Raw genomic sequence first — 17835 nt, forward strand, 5'->3', positions numbered from 1 at the left:
TTTCTGCAAGTGGTAAACCGAATTTTACCGATATTCATGGCACGTATTCGAATTTCCAAAATAAGGCATTAATGAATTTCTCTGTTACCACTATGATACTTCTTGAATGTGTCAATGAGCGTTGTCCCCGCCCGGTTTCGAACCGAGGACCTTTCGCGTGTAAAGCAAACGTGATAACCACTACACTACAGAAACTGCTACTTAGTTTTTCTGCAAGGAGTAAACCGAATTTTAAAGATATTCATGGCACGTATTCAAATTTCCAAAATAATGAATTTCTCTGTTACCACTATGGTACTTCTTGAATGTGTAAATGAGCGTTGTCCCCGCCCGGTTTCGAACCGTGGACTTTTCACGTGTGAAGCAAACGTGATTTTTTTTTTTTTTTTTTTTTTTTTTTTTTATTATCAAAAATGTTTGTTTACAATATTTACAGTACAATCTACTGTTTACAGTACAATCCACAGAGAACAATACAGAAGACACTAGACTAACAGAAGCTGGTGAACAATTCACCCCCTATCAAATTCAAGGGACCCAATGAAAAACAAAGTAAATATCAAAACAGTGCTTTCAAAAATTGTAAGTGATACCTCCACTCTCCTCTCGTGAAATTAACCCACTCCCTTCAACAAAAGATTCATCAAAATGTTCCATCCCATAATTAAACAACATATCTATGTGTTTACTGAACAGTGCTATAAGGATACTCCACACCTGAACCCTCTTTCTGTCAAAAGAAACATAATTCCTCCTACAAAAAATAGCATACCTCACAAAACTCAAAACCATATTCAACAAACACACATTAACACTCTCACATTTACCAGACACTCCAAATAACAAAAGTTCCTCCCACGCATACTTTTTCACGAAATCTCCCCCCCAGTTTCTACATAACATTTCCTTAACTTTACAAAAAAAATATTTTAAATCCTCACATTCTATAAACAAATGCATTAGAGTTTCCGGGAAACGTCCACATACATCGCATTCCCTTTCTATCTCACCATTAATTTGCTTTAACACCACCTTTGTAAATATTCTATTATGTCTTAATTTGAAATCATTATTTTCACACTCCTTACTATTATATTTTACATTTAAATTTTCCCATATCTTTTTTTCATCTAATTCCGGAAAAACTACTTTCCAAAATTTCTCAGCAGCCGGCCTTCTACACACTTTTCCTACCATTATTCTATACAATCTTTTCACTGGTATACTAGATAAATGTACTTTCTTCTTACTGCTACCAATGAACAAATTAGGAAATACAAATAAATCTTCTCTTTCAACTTCACTATTTATTAAATCAACCCATTCTCTTGGTATACTATTCTTTATCTTGTTATACATATTATTCACTGTTCCCCTTCCCACCTCTTCATCCCATTCATTGATTATGTCAAAAATAGCTTCCCCAGGTAAAAACCCTGGAATTACCTCATATGTTTAATCTTTTATTTGCCGTAGACCTGCACTCATAAATACTTTATTATACAAAACTTTTTCTTTGTTCTTGATTTTCTCATTCAGAAATATAGGTTGATTCATAATCAGGTCAATATGTCCACATTCATAATATACATTAGGCAACAACTCTGCCCATGCATTTAGCACCTCTTTATAAAAATCTGGTACCTTTTCAAACATTGCCCTTTTAAGCCCCATCAATAAACCATTATCCTCACAACCACCACTCTCCTCTAAGTAGACTTTAAAGAAGTGTTTCCAGCCATAATCTTCACTGTCATACAAATATTTCTTTACTGTTTTTATCCTAATAGCTTTTCTTTTGACATCTAAATCTACAAGTTTTAAACCTCCATCCACATAGTCAGCAATCAATGTTTTCTGAGCTATTCTCACTCCTTTACCATCCCATATAAAATTTGACACCACATTATTCAATTCATTTAGGACCCACTCCGGCATGTCCAGGACTCCCAAAACATACACAAATTTGGATAATACCAAAGCATTTGCAACAATTACTTTCCCTTGTAACTTAAGTTTTCTATTTTTCCAGAAATTCAACGTTAGCTTGACTTTATTAAGGATCCCAGTCCAAGTTATATCTTTTGCCTCTTTCTCCTTTACACCAATGTTTACTCCCAGCACTTTAATAAAATCCTTTGCGCTCTTGAATGGAATCTCACACCCTTTTACATTGATATCCCCAACAAACATTATTTCAGTCTTCTCTATATTAACTTTAGCACCCGATGCCTTGCCATATATATCTATGATTTCCATAATGCTTCCAATACTTTCTATATCCTTCACAGTACAAGTAGTGTCATCAGCGTACTGATGTACAACACTGACACCACCACCTGGGATTCCAATACCCCTTACTTCTTTATTACTATTTATCAATGTAGCTAACGGTTCTGTAGAAACACTGTACATCAGAGCTGACAAAGGACAGCCCTGCCTAACTGACCTCTCCACAGGGAAAGTATCTGTTAACACTCCGTTACATTTCACACAACTTTTAGCCCCACTATACAACAGGTTGATCCAAGATACAAACTTTGGCCCAAACCCAAACCTCTCCATAGTTTGTAATAAAAAGCTGTGCTCCACTCTATCAAAAGCTTTGTTAAAATCCAAACTTAAAACTATACCACCTTCATTTTTCATTTGATTAACAACATCCCTAATTGTACAAATTACATCTGCAATATCTCTTCCAGGTATGCCGTAGGCTTGTGTTGATTCAATAATACTCCCAATCACCTTTTTCATCCTATTCGCTAACACTTTAGTCAGTATCTTATAGTCCGAATTTAGAAGGCTAATAGGCCTATAATTTTCTAACTTTAATCTACTGCCCCTATTTTTGAATAAGATCGTTAGCATTCCAGTTGACATAGACTCAGGGATTTCCTTATTCTCTTCCATATAATGAAACACCCTCACTAAAATGGGTGCCAAAATATCTACAAAGACTTTATAGAACTCATTTGTTAAACCGTCCAAACCCGGACTTTTATTACCTTGCGTGCTAACAATTGCTTCCTTGATTTCCATAATCGAAATCTCTTCATCACACATCATTCTCTCTGCCTGCGATACTTTGGCACTAATTGTATCCAACACTTTTACAACACACACTTTATCTACATCATTCTTTTTGTAAAGATTTCTGTAAAAGTTTTCAACTGTCTCTAAGATCCAGACAAAATCGTTTACCTTTACACCTCTTTCATCTTCCAACTCTACAATGTAACTCTTAGTTTGTTTTCTTTTTTCCAGACCCAAAAAAAAGGATGTACATTTCTCTCCCTCCAAAGCGTACTGTGCCCTGCTCCTAACAATAGCACCCAAACATTTCTTTTTTTCATAACTACCCAGCTCTGCATGGATTTTCAAATAATTCACAACATCATAGTCTGGATCCGTATCAGCCTTTTCAAGTTCATGCAACATCCTATTCCTAAACATTATTTCTTTCTGCTTATCTAACCGGTTATGATTTTTTGCGTACCTAATACTCCTATTTTTTACTTTTACTTTCACTTCCTCCCACCATAAACACACATTCTCTTTTAACAGTACATTAGACATTTCATCATTAATACATTCAACAATTTCATTTCTATATCCTTCCTCCTTTAACAGACTGGCATTTAAACACCATACACCTCCCCCTCTCCTCTCCACACCAAAACCCATTTCAAATGACATTACTGCATGATCACTATATGCTGTAAAGGTATATGACACCTTCTTAACATTCTGCACCAATTCTTGTTTTGCTAGACATAAATCAATTCTGCTTTGTTTTAATTCCTTTAGAACCACCTGCCTTCTAGAGAATACTCTTCTGTTTGGATTTTCAGCCCTCCATATATCTACTAGATTCTCCTCATTCATAAGTTTCCATAATGCATTTCTAGAAGAGTCATATCTGAATTTAGCACAACTAGAGGCATCCATTCTACTACACCTCACATTAAAATCTCCTATCAGTATACAGTTTTCTGAGCACAGTGTTTTTAATTTGTGAAACATTTCTCTCCTTTCAGATTCAATATTTGAAGCATAAACATTAATTAAACGAAAAACTACATTTTGAACTTCAAATTCAATTACAATAAGTCTACCATCATTGTCAGCATATATTTGTTTTACATTCTGCACCACATCATTTTTTATCAAAATAGCCACACCACATGTTTTATCTCCTCCATGACTACAAAAAATTAAATCAGACCATTTACTCTTAATCTCCTGCATTTTGGATTCTGTCCAATTGGTCTCTTGAAAACACAACATGTCTGCCTTAACAGACACTAATACCTGCTCAAATTTTCTCATGTTTCTCAAACTGTTACCGTTTAGGGATGCGACTGTAATCATTATTAATGTTTGCAGAAGTATAATCAGAGTCAAACAAGTCCTTTCAAATCCTACTTTTTCTTTTTTCCAAATCCCATCATCTCCCTGGTTTTCGACAATGACCTCTTATTTTTTACAAACAACTGAAGATCCTCACCATCTATTTCATCATCCGTCTCTTTATTTGGATTTTTGGGGGGAGCGGCTGTGAAGCCTTTTGAAAAGTGCACTTTAACAGTGCCCGTGACTTCAGTGGACCCAACCCACTCTTTGGTGTAATTCTCACACAGGCTTAAAGCTGGCTCAGGCACCTGAGAAGCACCTTGCACCATCTCCACCTGTGTATGTATTTCACCCATCATGTGCTGCTGTTCCACCTTGTCAGCAGCAGAGACTAAAACCCCGTCTCGTGCTTTGCCATAAGACATTACAGGCTCTTCAAGCTTTTCTGCCATTGTCTCTGGAGTCACACTCTCCATGTCACTCTCATCCTCTCTCTCCATCGGCACACTCCCCTCCCCTTCCTCAGACGTGAGGTCCATTGTTTGCAAAAGTAAGTGATCTTCTCCCTTATTACAGCTACATCTAACTTTGGGTCTGTCACACATTTTGCACACATTTCCTATGTTCCGACATTCTCTGGCATAATGCCCTTGTTCACTACATTTGTGGCATGTGAATTCCGGACATTCCTTTAGTATGTGCCCCGGCTGAATACATAATCTACATACCTTCACTTGATTGTCGTGGATTACACGAAAATATTCAAATCCCTCGACAGTGTTAAATTTAGTAGAATATGGCAAGGATTGCACATTGTCTGTAAACTTTACCTTGCAAAATCTCGTCCCATCTACAATGTCCGTTCCTGGCCACATCCTCCTCTTGATTGGCGTGGTCGCCTTCACATTCCAGCCTTTTAGTTTCTCTTCTATCTCCTCATCCGTAATGTATGCGGGCAAGTTCAAAAAGGACACCACCAGCTCATCGTTCCCTAATTCTTTAGCCATGATTTGACAGTTCTTTATCTTTAGCCCGTCTATTAGTCTTTCTTTTCCATTTACATGAGACATTGTTATTTCATACTTATTTCCGTCTTTCATTCGACATCCCAGTATTGCTCCGCAAACTTCCTTTATTCCTCTCAGCAATTCCATCGTTGTTATTCTCCCTTCTCCACTTATTTCCACGTTCACCGTCAGTTCCTTCTCATATGTTCTTTTTTTCAGTTCTTCGTTTAACATTCTGATTTCACTGTTGTCCTTTCTCGTCGTCGTTTGTATTCTTGATGTCGAAGCCATGTTGTCTGTCCGGTTATTTTAAGCAATATCCCCCAAACAGCTCACGCTGATGGGGGACAATAGCAAAAAAGTTTCACAGAAACTTCACTACAGTCACTCACAAACTTTCAAACTTATAAAGCAAATAGACCTCCAAAAACAACGATATTCTCTCTCAAGCACTCAGACACCTGCTTCTCTTCCACTTCTGAAACTCCAAAAAGGGGCGTGTGAAGGGAACGTGATAACCACTACACTACAGAAACTGCTGCTTGATTTTTCTGCAAGGAGTAAACCGAATTTTACAGATATTCATGGCACGTATTCGAATTTCCAAAATAAGGCATCAATGAAATTCTCTGTTACCGCTATAGTACTTCTTGAATGTGTCAATGAGCGTTGTTTCCAACCGGTTTTGAACCAAAGACTTTTCGCATGTGAAGCAAACGTGATAACCACTAGACTACAGAAACTGCTGCTACATTTATCTACAAGGAGTAAACCGAATTTTACCGATATTCATGGCACGTATTCAAATTTCCAAAATACAGAATTTATGAAAATAACTATTCTCTGTTAAAAGTACAGTACCTACTGCACGTGACAAAGAGCACTGTTTCCGCCCAGTTTCGAACCGAGGACCTTTCGCGTGTTAAGCGAACGTGATTACCACTACACTACAGAAACTGCTGCAACATTTTGCTACAAGGAGTAAACCGAATTTTACAGATATTCATGGCACGTATTCCAATTTCCAAAATAAGGCATTAACGAATTTCTCTGTTACCACTATGATACTTCTTGAATGTGTCATTGAGCGTTGTTTCCGACCGGTTTCGAACCAAGGACTTTTCGCATGTGAAGCAAACGGGATAACCACTACACTACAGAAACTGCTGCTACATTTAGCTACGAGGAGGAAACCGAATTTTACTGATATTCATTTTTATTTATTTTTTATTTCACCTTTATTTAACCAGGTAGGCAAGTTGAGAACAAGTTCTCATTTACAATTGCGACCTGGCCAAGATAAAGCAAAGCAGTTCGACAACATACAAAAACACAGAGTTACACATGGAGTAAAACAACATACAATCAATGATGCAGTAGAAAAAAATAAGACTATATACAATGTGAGCAAATGATGTGAGATAATGGAGGTAAAGGCAAAAAAAATGCCATGGTGGCAGAGTAAATAAAGTATGGCAAGAAAAACACTGGAATGGTAGATTTGTAGTTTGAAGAAAGTTAAAAGTTAAATATAAATAATATGGTGCAAAGGAGCAAAATAAATAAACTAAATAAATACAGTAGGGGAAAAGGTAGTAGTTTGGGCTCAATTAAAGATGGGCTATGTACAGGTGCAGAGATCTGTGAGCTGCTCTGACAGCTGGTGCTTAAAGCTAGTGAGGGAGATAAGTGTTTTCAGTTTTAGAGATTTTTGTAGTTTGTTCCAGTCATTGGCAGCTGAGAACTGGAAGGAGAGACGACCAAAGGAGGAGTTGACTTTAGGGGTGACCAGAGAGATATACCTGCTGGAGCGCGTGCTACAGGTGGGTGCTGCTATGGTGACCAGTGAGCGGAGATAAGGGGGGACTTTACCTAGCAGGGTCTTGTAGATGACCTGGAGCCAATGTGTTTGGCGACGATTATGAAGTGAAGGCCAGCCAACGAGAGCATACAGGTCGCAGTGGTGGGTTGTATATGGGGCTTTGGTGACAAAACGGATGGCACTGTGATAGACTGCATCCAGCTTGTTGAGTAGGGTATTGGAGGCTATTTTGTAAATGACATCGCCGAAGTCGAGGATTGGTAGGATGGTCAGTTTTACGAGGGTATGTTTGGCAGCATGAGTGAAGGATGCTTTGTTGCGAAATAGGAAGCCAATTCTAGATTTCACTTTGGATTGGAGATGATTGATGTGAGTCTGGAAGGAGAGTTTACAGTCTAACCAGACACCTAGGTATTTGTAGTTGTCCACAAATTCTAAGTTAGAACCGTCCAGAGAAGTTATGCTGGATGGGCGGGCAGGTGCAGGCAGCGATCGGTTGAAGAGCATGCATTTAGTTTTACTTGTGTTTAGGAGCAGTTGGAGACCACGGAAGGAGAGTTGAATGGCATTGAAGCTCGTCTGGAGGGTTGTTAACACAGTGTCCAAAGAAGGGCCAGAAGTATACAGAATGGTGTCGTCTGCGTAGAGGTGGATCAGAGATTCACCAGCAGCAAGAGCGACATCATTTATGTATACAGAGAAAAGAGTTGGCCCAAGAATTGAACCCTGTGGTACCCCCATAGAGACTGCCAGAGGTCCAGACAGTAGGCCCTCCGATTTGACACACTGAACTCTGTCAGAGAAGTAGTTGGTGAACCAGGCGACGCAATCGTTTGAGAAACCAAGGCTACTAAGTCTGCCGATTAGGATGTGGTGATTAACAGAGTCAAAAGCTTTGGCCAGGTCAATGAATACGGCAGCACAGTAATGTTTCTTATCGATGGCGGTTACGATGTCGTTTAGGACCTTGAGCGTGGCTGAGGTGCACCCATGACCAGCTCTGAAACCAGATTGCATAGCGGAGAGGGTGCGGTGGGATTCAAAATAGTCGGTAATCTGTTTGTTGACTTGGCTTTCGAAGACCTTAGAAAGGCAGGGTAGGATGGATATAGGTCTGTAGCAATTTGGGTCAAGAGTGTCACCTCCTTTGAAGAGGGGGATGACAGCAGCTGCTTTCCAATCTATGGGAATCTCAGACGACACGAAAGAGAGGTTGAACAGGCTAGTAATAGGGGTTGCAATAATTTCGGCAGATAATTTTAGAAAGAAAGGGTCCAGATTGTCAAGCCCAGCTGATTTGTAGGGGTCCAGATTTTGCAGCTCTTTCAGAACATCAGCTGAATGGATTTGGGAGAAGGAGAAATGGGGGAGGCTTGGGCGAGTAGCTGTGGGGGGTGCAGTGCTGTTGAATGCAGTAGGGGTAGTTAGGTGGAAAGCATGGCCAGCCGTAGAAAAATGCTTATTGAAATTCTCAATTATAGTGGGCTTATCGGTGGTGACAGAGTTTCCTATCCTCAGTGCAGTGGGCAGTTGGGAGGAGGTGTTCTTCTTCTCCATGGACTTTACAATGTCCCAGAACTTTTTAGAGTTGGAGTTGCACGAAGCAAATTTCTGTTTGAAAAAAAAAATTCATGGCACGTATTGGAATCACATTTGCTTCACACGCGAAAGGTCCCTGGTTCGAAACCAGGCGGAAACAACGCTCATTGACAAATTCAAGAAGTACCGTAGTGGTTACAAAGAATTTCAATAATTCCTTATTTTGGAAATTCGAATACCTGCCATGAATATCTTTAAAATTCGGTTTACTCCTTGCAGCTAATTGTACCAGCAGTTTCTGTACTGTAGTGGTTATCACATTTGCTTTACAAGAGAAAGGTCCTCGGTTTGAAACCGGGCAGAAACAGTGCTCTTTGACACATGCAGTAGGTAATGTACTTTAAACAGAGAATTGTTATTTTCATAAATGCCTTATTTTGGAAATTCGAATACGTGCCATGAATATCTGTAAAATTCGGTTTACTCCTTGTAGAAAAATGTATCAGCAGTTTCTGTAGTGTAGTGGTTATCACGTTCGCTTAACACGCCAAACGTCCTCGGTTCGAAACCGGGTGGAAACAGTGCTCTTTGACACGTCCAGTAAGGTACTGTACTTTTAACAGAGAAAAGTTATTTTCATAAATTCTGTATTTTGGAAGTTTGAATATGTGCCATGAATATCAGTAAAATTCGGTTTACTCCTTGTAGCTAAATGTAGCAGCAGTTTCTGTAGTGTAGTGGTAATCACGTTCGCTTAACACGCGAAAGGTCCTCGGTTCGAAACCGGGCGGAAACAGTGCTCTTTGACACGTGCAGTAGGCACTATACGTTTAACAGAGAATAGTTATTTTCATAAATTCTGTATTTTGGAAATTCGAATACGTGCCATGAATATCTGTAAAATTCGGTTTACTCCTTGTAGCTAAATGTAGCAGCAGTTTCTGTAGTATAGTGGTTATCACTTTTGCTTCACACGCGAAAGGTCCCTGGTTCGAAACCACGCGGAAACAACGCTAATTGACATATTCAAGAAGTATCATAGTGATAACAGAGAAATTCATTAATGACTTGTTTTGGAAATTCGAATACGTGCCATGAATATCGGTAAAATTCGGTTTACTCCTTGCAGCTAATTGTAGAAGCGGTTTCTGTAGTCTAGTGGTTATCACGTTTGCTTAACACGCGAAAGGTCCCTGGTTCGAAACCAGGCGGAAACAACGCTAATTGACATATTCAAGAAGTATCATAGTGATAACAGAGAAATTCATTAATGACTTGTTTTGGAAATTCGAATACGTGCCATGAATATCTGTAAAATTCGGTTTACTCCTTGTAGCAAAATGTAGCAGCAGTTTCTGTAGTGTAGTGGTAATCACGTTTGCTTAACACGTGAAAGGTCCTCGGTTTGAAACCGGGTGGAAACAGTGCTCTTTGTCACGTGCAGTAGGCACTGTACTTTTAACAGAGAATAGTTATTTTCATAAATTCTGTATTTTGGAAATTCGAATACGTGCCATGAATATCTGTAAAATTCGGTTTACTCTTTAAGAAATATATTTGATAAACTGGTCTATTGCGCAACACTTATCTGCTGATACAAAAGACACATTCTGTGTTGAACTGATACTAGCTATACACGCACACCTAGAAACAGATTGGCCGAATTAGACCTTACACAGCACTGATAAAATAGGAAATGACCTGATCACAGGGGTCAACGTCCAGTTTCGCAATAATATCTTGTGACTACAGAGATACACAGACAAGGACTCAGCACAAAGTACACACACACACACACAAACCCATCCCAGAGGGCTGGGTCAGCGGAACAAAGAACACACTCATGGACCAATGGGGAGTGGATACCGACCCGAGACCAGATCGTAACTCCACTCATCGACCAGTCAGGAGGACGAATCTACAAGACTCAACATACGTCATTACATTACAATCATGTTGTATAAAACAGATGCACACTATGTGTAGGGGCTCGCTTCCGCTAGTTCCATAAGAGCTAAAAGAACGAGTCCGTGCACGTTTTGCCAAATATCTTTGTCTCTTAATAAAGCTGCCTTACGATAATTGAATCCACCCGGTCCAGCGTCTTGACTTGGTCTCCTTTTCAAGTAACTGATCATCAACAAAACTTGGTAGCAGAGGATAGTTTCATACTTCTGAATTCGGTCCATAGATGGTTGATGTGAGAGGGGACAAGTCCAGGACAATCTCGTGAGGACGGGTGACCTGTCTGCAGGAGCCATCGGTGATTCTACTTGCCCCGGGAAACTGATCAACGAGCTCGACTAATAAAAGGTAAGCAGAGCCTGTTAAAACAAAAATCTGCATATTGTATTATAGTCATATCCAAATTTTGATCAGAAGTACCGGGCGTGAGTATGAATTACTGTTAATATTGTATAGGATTGTAATAACGAAATGTAAGGTACAAGGATATTGAGTACAAGGATATTTGTGGTAATAGGCTTGATACCAAGTAGCATCAGTAGAATCTGGGATTGGTACAAATGTATACCGTGAGATTATGACCATTCACCGTGGCGTGTGGATAAGGGACATCAATAGAAAGTCGGATACATAAAAATGGAATAGAGAGATCGTGAATAGAGTGAACAGAGAGATTGTGTGTCGGTCGCCCATGCTAAATTAAAAGCATGTGTGGCGAAATATTGATAGTATACATCTGCTAACTAGAGAAGGCCTACTGGAATAGCTGACCAGAAGGGAACACTCAGAACAAGCGGATTCAGTAAAGTAAATATAACTAAAACATATTAATCCTGTTAAAAATTATTTAGTTTCGTCCCGGAGATCTGGAATTTATTCTGGTTCCGGTTTTGACTTTGCTTAGGGAATAATTGAAATAGCAAGTAGATAGATAAACCGATTTTGGTCAGAAGCCCCGTACATTGTAAAATTATTTAGTTTCGTCCCGGAGATCTGGAATTTATTCTGGTTCCGGTTTTGACTTTGCTTAGGGAATAATTGAAATAGCAAGTAGATAGATAAACCGATTTTGGTCGGAAGCCCCGTACATTGTAAAATTATTTAGTTTCGTCCCGGAGATCTGGAATTTATTCTGGTTCCGGTTTTGACTTTGCTTAGGGAATAATTGAAATAGCAAGTAGATAGATAAACCAATTTTGGTCGGAAGTCCCGTACATTGTAATAACGTGTTTAGTTTCGTCCCGGAGATCTAGAAATAGTTCCGGTTTTGACTTTGTTTAGGGAGGGATTTGTGCGCCTCCAGTGCGTCTGGAATTTGTTTCCAGCCCTGTTTGCGTGTGCTTGTTTGTACGTACCCCGAAGGTCCGAAACTATACCAATAGTTTGGGTTTCAGCCCGGGTGTGCGATCTGTCTGTCTATAGAACTGAGTGAGGATTTGATTTGCAAGTACTGCGGGGGACCTAAATAACATTGAACACCAAATTGGGGTAATCACCGGGGAGTTGGTATTGACCGGGTTAATGTTTTAGCCTATTCAAAATATTAGTCCTAATATTTCAAAAAAACTTTGTTTACGAGGGTGGGGCACCAGAGATAAGTCTGAGTCAGCACCGTGAATACATCGCTGGTCTTGACCAACGACGAGCTAAGTATACAAAGATAGAGGGACATTTATACAAATAATAACATGGCAGCTATTCCGCCCACCAAACTTAAATTCAGCGAATATTTGGAACAAAAAATACAGGATAGAGCTGGAGGAGAGGAACAATATAAAGTAATAAGAAAAGTGTGGGAGGAAGTGAAGTTGAGATGGACACAGGCGGGCTATTTTAGCGGGGGAGCTCCCACTAAAGGCCAGCTGATGGTGATGGAGGAAGGTTTGAAGGAGGCAGTTCAGGAAGGAATAGAAGGTGAGATAGAAGGTAACAGAAAGCATATGTTTAAGAAAAAAGGGACTAAGAACAGAGAAAAGGCAGAAGCAGAATTGAGAATAGGAGTTTGGGCTATAGAGGAGACTAGAAGGGCGCTTCTATATAAAAAACCAGATATGCTTACCCAGTACCCAATGCCTGTTTCCAAGACATAAGTATAGATTACACAGACATGGGAGCAGATAACGTGGGGGGAGGAAAAAGGTACCTGCTGGTAATGGTAGACAGGTTCTCTAGGTGGGTAGAGGCAATACCAACGGCACGGGAAGATGCCAAATCAGTCATCAAATGGCTGCAAAGAGACCTCATCCCTAGGTATGGGGTTCCGAGACAAATCCGTTCCGAAAACGGATCCCATTTCAGCAATAAACACCTGAGACAGGTGGAGGAAAGGTTTGGAATTGTGCACAAATTCGGGTCAGTGTACAGGCCACAATCTCAGGGCCTAGCGGAACGTGCAAATCAAACTCTTAAGGCTAAGATTGCTAAGGTATGTGCAGGTTCGAAGCTAACCTGGGTGGAAGCCCTACCACTGGCACTGATGGCCATGAGGGCCTCGCCAGGGGCGGGGACCCATCTCTCTCCCCATGAGATAATGACGGGGAGAGTCATGCCTGGCCCACCAAGGGAGGGAGGTCATATGCCCCCTCTTGATGTGCTGAGGATTGGAATGTCTGACTATGTGAGAAAACTGACGGAACTGTCTGCAGCTCTCTCAACACAGATCCGCAATGTCCAAGAGGGGGAGCTGTCGGGAGACTCGCCACCACTGAAGGTAAAAGTTGGGGACTGGGTGAGGGTCAAAGTCCACAAGAGAAAGTGGCTGGAACCCAGGTGGACTGGACCGTACGAAGTGAAGGAAGTTACTTCACACTCTGTCCAGGTCAAAGGCAAACCAGGCGCGCCTTGGCACCACCTTACACACTGCACTCCGGCCCCAACCCCTTCCAGAACTTTGACTGAAACCAGGGCCGATTTGCGCGCCCTAAAATTCGATTCCAACCACTGAAACCTTAGTTGGGGAAAATGGGACCACAGCTCCCGTTTCCACGACCTAAGGCGCCACGCCCAGGGTCGGGTTATCTCCCTCCCTGGGAGAGGCTGGGGATATCAGCTCCCCTGTTTTGTTATTTTCATAATCATTGCCGGAGTATCCTTAGGAGCTCTCACTGGTGGAGAATGTTGATTCGTTAATTGACACCAGTGATTTGAACATTGCATGGAAAAATATTAAGTTAGTAAAGTGAATTGCAGGTGGAGTTAATTTTATTTTTACAGGGACGGTGCCCATTAAACACAGTTGTGTATAATGGCAGGGTATTCTTAGCAAACAGAATGGGCCGGTTTGCAGACAAACTGAAGGGGTTTAAGGTTTTAAGCAATCTTGGGTTAAATTAGTTAAGTAGTATGTTAAAGTAGGGGAGTTTAATAGGTTTGAAGTACAGTATTGTATCCAAGGGTAGCGCATGTTCAAGTAAGTTTAAAACTAATGACCGGGGGGAGTATAATGGAATTATAAAGTATTTTTAGGTTTGGTTTGTAGTTAACGTTTGGGTTTTTGAATCGGTGTAGTATGAGGAAATGCTGACAAAGTGGTTATTTTATGGAAAAAGGAGCGCTTAACTGTCTTTGGAAAAAATCCTAGGGACAGGATATCTTAAAGGGGTATACACACATGGCATTTTGGAAGTTTTGTTTTCTGAGTTTTAATAAACACACGAAATTCTTTTGATAAGGGATGTTCTGGGAACCTGGGATACAAATGTAGATAAAGTTCTTAAGCTTTAATTTGTTTAATGTAGTAAGAAACACGGTTCTGAAAGGGTGGTATGACTTTTTAACCCCTCTGGTGACTTTTCCTGTGTGGTCTGATCAGCCACATTGAAAAGCCATTTGGATGGTGAATTTAAGGGCATTGGTGATATTGATTTTAAGGGAATTTGTAGAACTGATAATAATGATGGAGTTAAAGCTCTTAGACACAATTGATAATTTGAACCAATGATAGGACTAAAAGGGTAAAGCCTTAGACTAAGGGTAGGCTTCCTTAAGTCTATTTTCCTAGAACAATAAGGGTAAAATATTTTTTCTGGGTGGAGTAAATCAGATGAGTCATTTTGATCTGATTATGTGATTTGAAAATATTTTGACCAGTAGCAGGGGTATTTTTTACATGATCTAGATACGTTTATTTTCCCTTAGAAAGTCAGCTGTTGTTGAATTCAGTGTAAGAGATTTAACACAACAAGGCTGTGAAATTGATATACTAGTATTACTATATTTTGTTGTGAATAAGTTTAATAATGGTAGACTTATGTCAACAGGACAGGGATACATGACATCTTTAGGTGATCCAGGATTATTGAGGGTATCGAGATAAATGTAAGTAGATATGCAATATCTAGACGGGTTGATTTTTCTAAAGTTCAGGAGTGCAACCAAGGAGACAATGAGACATTTAGTCAATATTTGGAAACAACCCAGATTTGATACTTTCTGTTATGAGAAAAAGCTGGAGACAGATAGAAGGGCAGACAGAGAGATCCTCCCCTGCACTGCTGTAACCTTGAGGGTTGGGGAGTAGCAGGAAGAAAGAAAGGGGGCCAGCAGGAGTAGATAGGAAGAGAATTTGGTTCACTTAGCTTTAGGATATTAATTCATGGAGAGAATTTGGTTCACTTAGCTTTAGGATATTAATTCATGGAGAGACTATCGGCTCCATTGGCAGGCATGTATTTTAGTTTTGATTTGAAGTTTATGTTTGGTAAAATTCGCTAGGAAAATATATGATAATTTAATGGAAAGTAGTTAAATCTTAAAGAAGATAAGACACTTGATAGAGAATTGTTACAGGGTAGCTAAGGAGGAATGCCCCAGGGAGAATTGGACATGTGGAAAATGAAAGGGGGCAATCCTACAAGAGAAGGGCTGACATAAGGATAATTTACTAACCTTACCAAAGACACTGTTTAGATATGCAGCAATATTGATACATGGCCTGAGCCATGTATAAATAGGGGGAGTATGGTAGGGCAGGCAATAGAACAGGTTAGAATAATTACTTAAACAAAAACATTTTTTGTAGAATATAGCAAATGGGTAGAAGCGTTCCCAACTTACTTGGTGGACATGATTATGGTAGCTAGAATATTAGGTCAAGATATTATCCCTAGAGTTGGTTTACTGGGATATATCTCTTTAAAGAATGAATGACAGATTAGCTAATCAGGTAGAGCCTATAGAATGCCAGAGTTAGAGAGACCAGAACAGGTAGGCATAGAAATTAAAGATATACTGGCAGAGCACATGAGAAGACTGTTTGTTAACCAAACCCGTATGTCCAAGAATTTGTGTCCAACAGGTGAATTACAGGAGAAGGTGATTCACTCAATCCAACCAGGAGACTGGGTGTGGATCCAGTCCCTGAGGAGAAAAAACTGGAAGCAACACAGTTGGGAAGGCCCATACCAGGTTCTGCTAAACCACTGCCTTTGCCATTAGAAAAGCTGAGAGAGTCACATGGGTCCACGTTACCCACTGCAAGAAGGTATGTACACATATGAGCACTGATGATCACACACAGAGTTAGGAGAAGAACCGAGAACCAATAAGGTCCGGGGGTTACCTCCTTAACGAAGATTTCCTATCCCGACCGTTCATCACTGTGTGTGCTCCTAGAGGTGTGAGTATGGGGTGGTACCTAGCAGATCGACTAAGGGCAGGAGAGGGTTGACGGTTTTTGGGAAGAGTAGAGGCTCTGAGCTGCATCATAATCTAATCTTTCTGATACATTCAGATCCAACACCTTCGGGTACTAATCATACGATACCGTTGTCATTGAGAAGAAGTAGAAGATAAACTATATAATACACTGATGAGTGACGTACAGAATAAGGAATCAAAGAAGATCAAGATGTAGAATTTTAGGTAAACATTAAACAATTTCCTGGGGAAGCAGACAACTGTACAGGAATTGGGGTTGGCCAGATTGAAGTACTCAGCCAACCCACCTCGGTTCACCTGGATTCCTGATGAGCACCAGTGTTATAGATACAAGAATGGCACCGAGAATTGAGATGATTTTAACGGCTGGAAAGGTAATTGTTAATGTGACTGACTTAGGTTTGAAAGCACAGGAGAAAATGTGTAACCTCATAGCACCTATGGCTGATGAAGGGTGGGCTAGTACCAGCAAAGGACGCATACGACAAGAATTACCACAAAGGGTGGTTAGGAACTTGCGCCCTGGGGTTATTGGTCCAACCAGTTTGAATTAGTGATAAGAGACCAGTTATAGGAGGCTAAAGTAGGTACAGGAGGAGTTTTGATAAGGATGGGAATGGCTTTGTCTAGATGGATGCTATTGGCATCCTCAGGGAGGTTCCAGATGAATACAAAGTTATGAATCAAATATGTGAAGGCATTAACACTACATTATTTTGGTAGTTGACAATAAATAGAAATGTGGATTGAATGAATGACATCTTTTATAATCAACAGAGATTTATGAATGAAACCGGGGATGCAGTAAAGAGGTTCTCTGACCAATTATCCGCCACCTCCCTCATGACCTGGTAAAATAGACTGACTCTCGATAGGTTACGGGCAAAGAGGATGGTGTAGGTAGAATGATTAGGTTCATTACTGTACGTACATTTCTGATAACACAGCTCATGTTTGGGAAATGGAAAAGTGTTGCAAGAACTGTATTATGGGCTGCTTTAACCTGTATGAGTGTGTTTGGGTTGTGTGGTTGTTGTTTGGTCCCGTGTGCAAGAGGTTTAATAACCAGAACTTTAGAGAGATGATAACGGAGCAGATGGTGAGCTACGGACCGAGTGAAAGTTCAGATCAATGAGACGACAAGTACCTACCGCCGAGCAAGCCTGTTCCCCTTTTTCTTTGTCACGTCTTGCAGACGTGAAGAGGGGGATTTGTAATAAAGATAATCTAACGTTTTACCTAATGATATATAAGGAGGGCATTTGCACAACATGCTTCACAACAGCACACAACAAAATTCCAGAGACATATTGAGCAACCAACTGATACCAATCACGACCACACCCAGAGACAGATGGCTGACTTAAGCACTCACACAAAAATGTCAAGACATGAAAGCGCCCTAGCCACACGAACTGACCACTGGTGTAAAAAACAACATTCCATGAATATCATAACCAACCAGACACGAATTAGCAGAAAAACACACTT

General features: G+C 40.2%; 1 protein-coding gene and 3 non-coding genes across 4 annotated transcripts in view; 3 read left to right on the top strand and 1 right to left on the bottom strand.

The window, feature by feature from the left end:
• Positions 1 to 17835, top strand: part of LOC115186454 (zinc finger protein 271-like) — a gene marked incomplete at its 3' end in the record, with an annotated part of 264983 nt that overhangs the window by 88535 nt on the left and 158613 nt on the right. The gene's annotated exons all lie outside the window — the stretch shown is intronic.
• Positions 123 to 195, bottom strand: trnav-uac (transfer RNA valine (anticodon UAC)). Its single transcript has one exon. It is a non-coding gene; the product is annotated as a tRNA-Val (tRNA).
• On the top strand, positions 9445 to 9517 carry trnav-aac (transfer RNA valine (anticodon AAC)). Its single transcript has one exon. It is a non-coding gene; the product is annotated as a tRNA-Val (tRNA).
• On the top strand, positions 9866 to 9938 carry trnav-aac (transfer RNA valine (anticodon AAC)). The gene has a single exon. It is a non-coding gene; the product is annotated as a tRNA-Val (tRNA).

Source organism: Salmo trutta, unplaced genomic scaffold (assembly GCF_901001165.1).
Source record: "Salmo trutta unplaced genomic scaffold, fSalTru1.1, whole genome shotgun sequence".
Lineage (NCBI taxonomy): Eukaryota > Metazoa > Chordata > Actinopteri > Salmoniformes > Salmonidae > Salmo > Salmo trutta.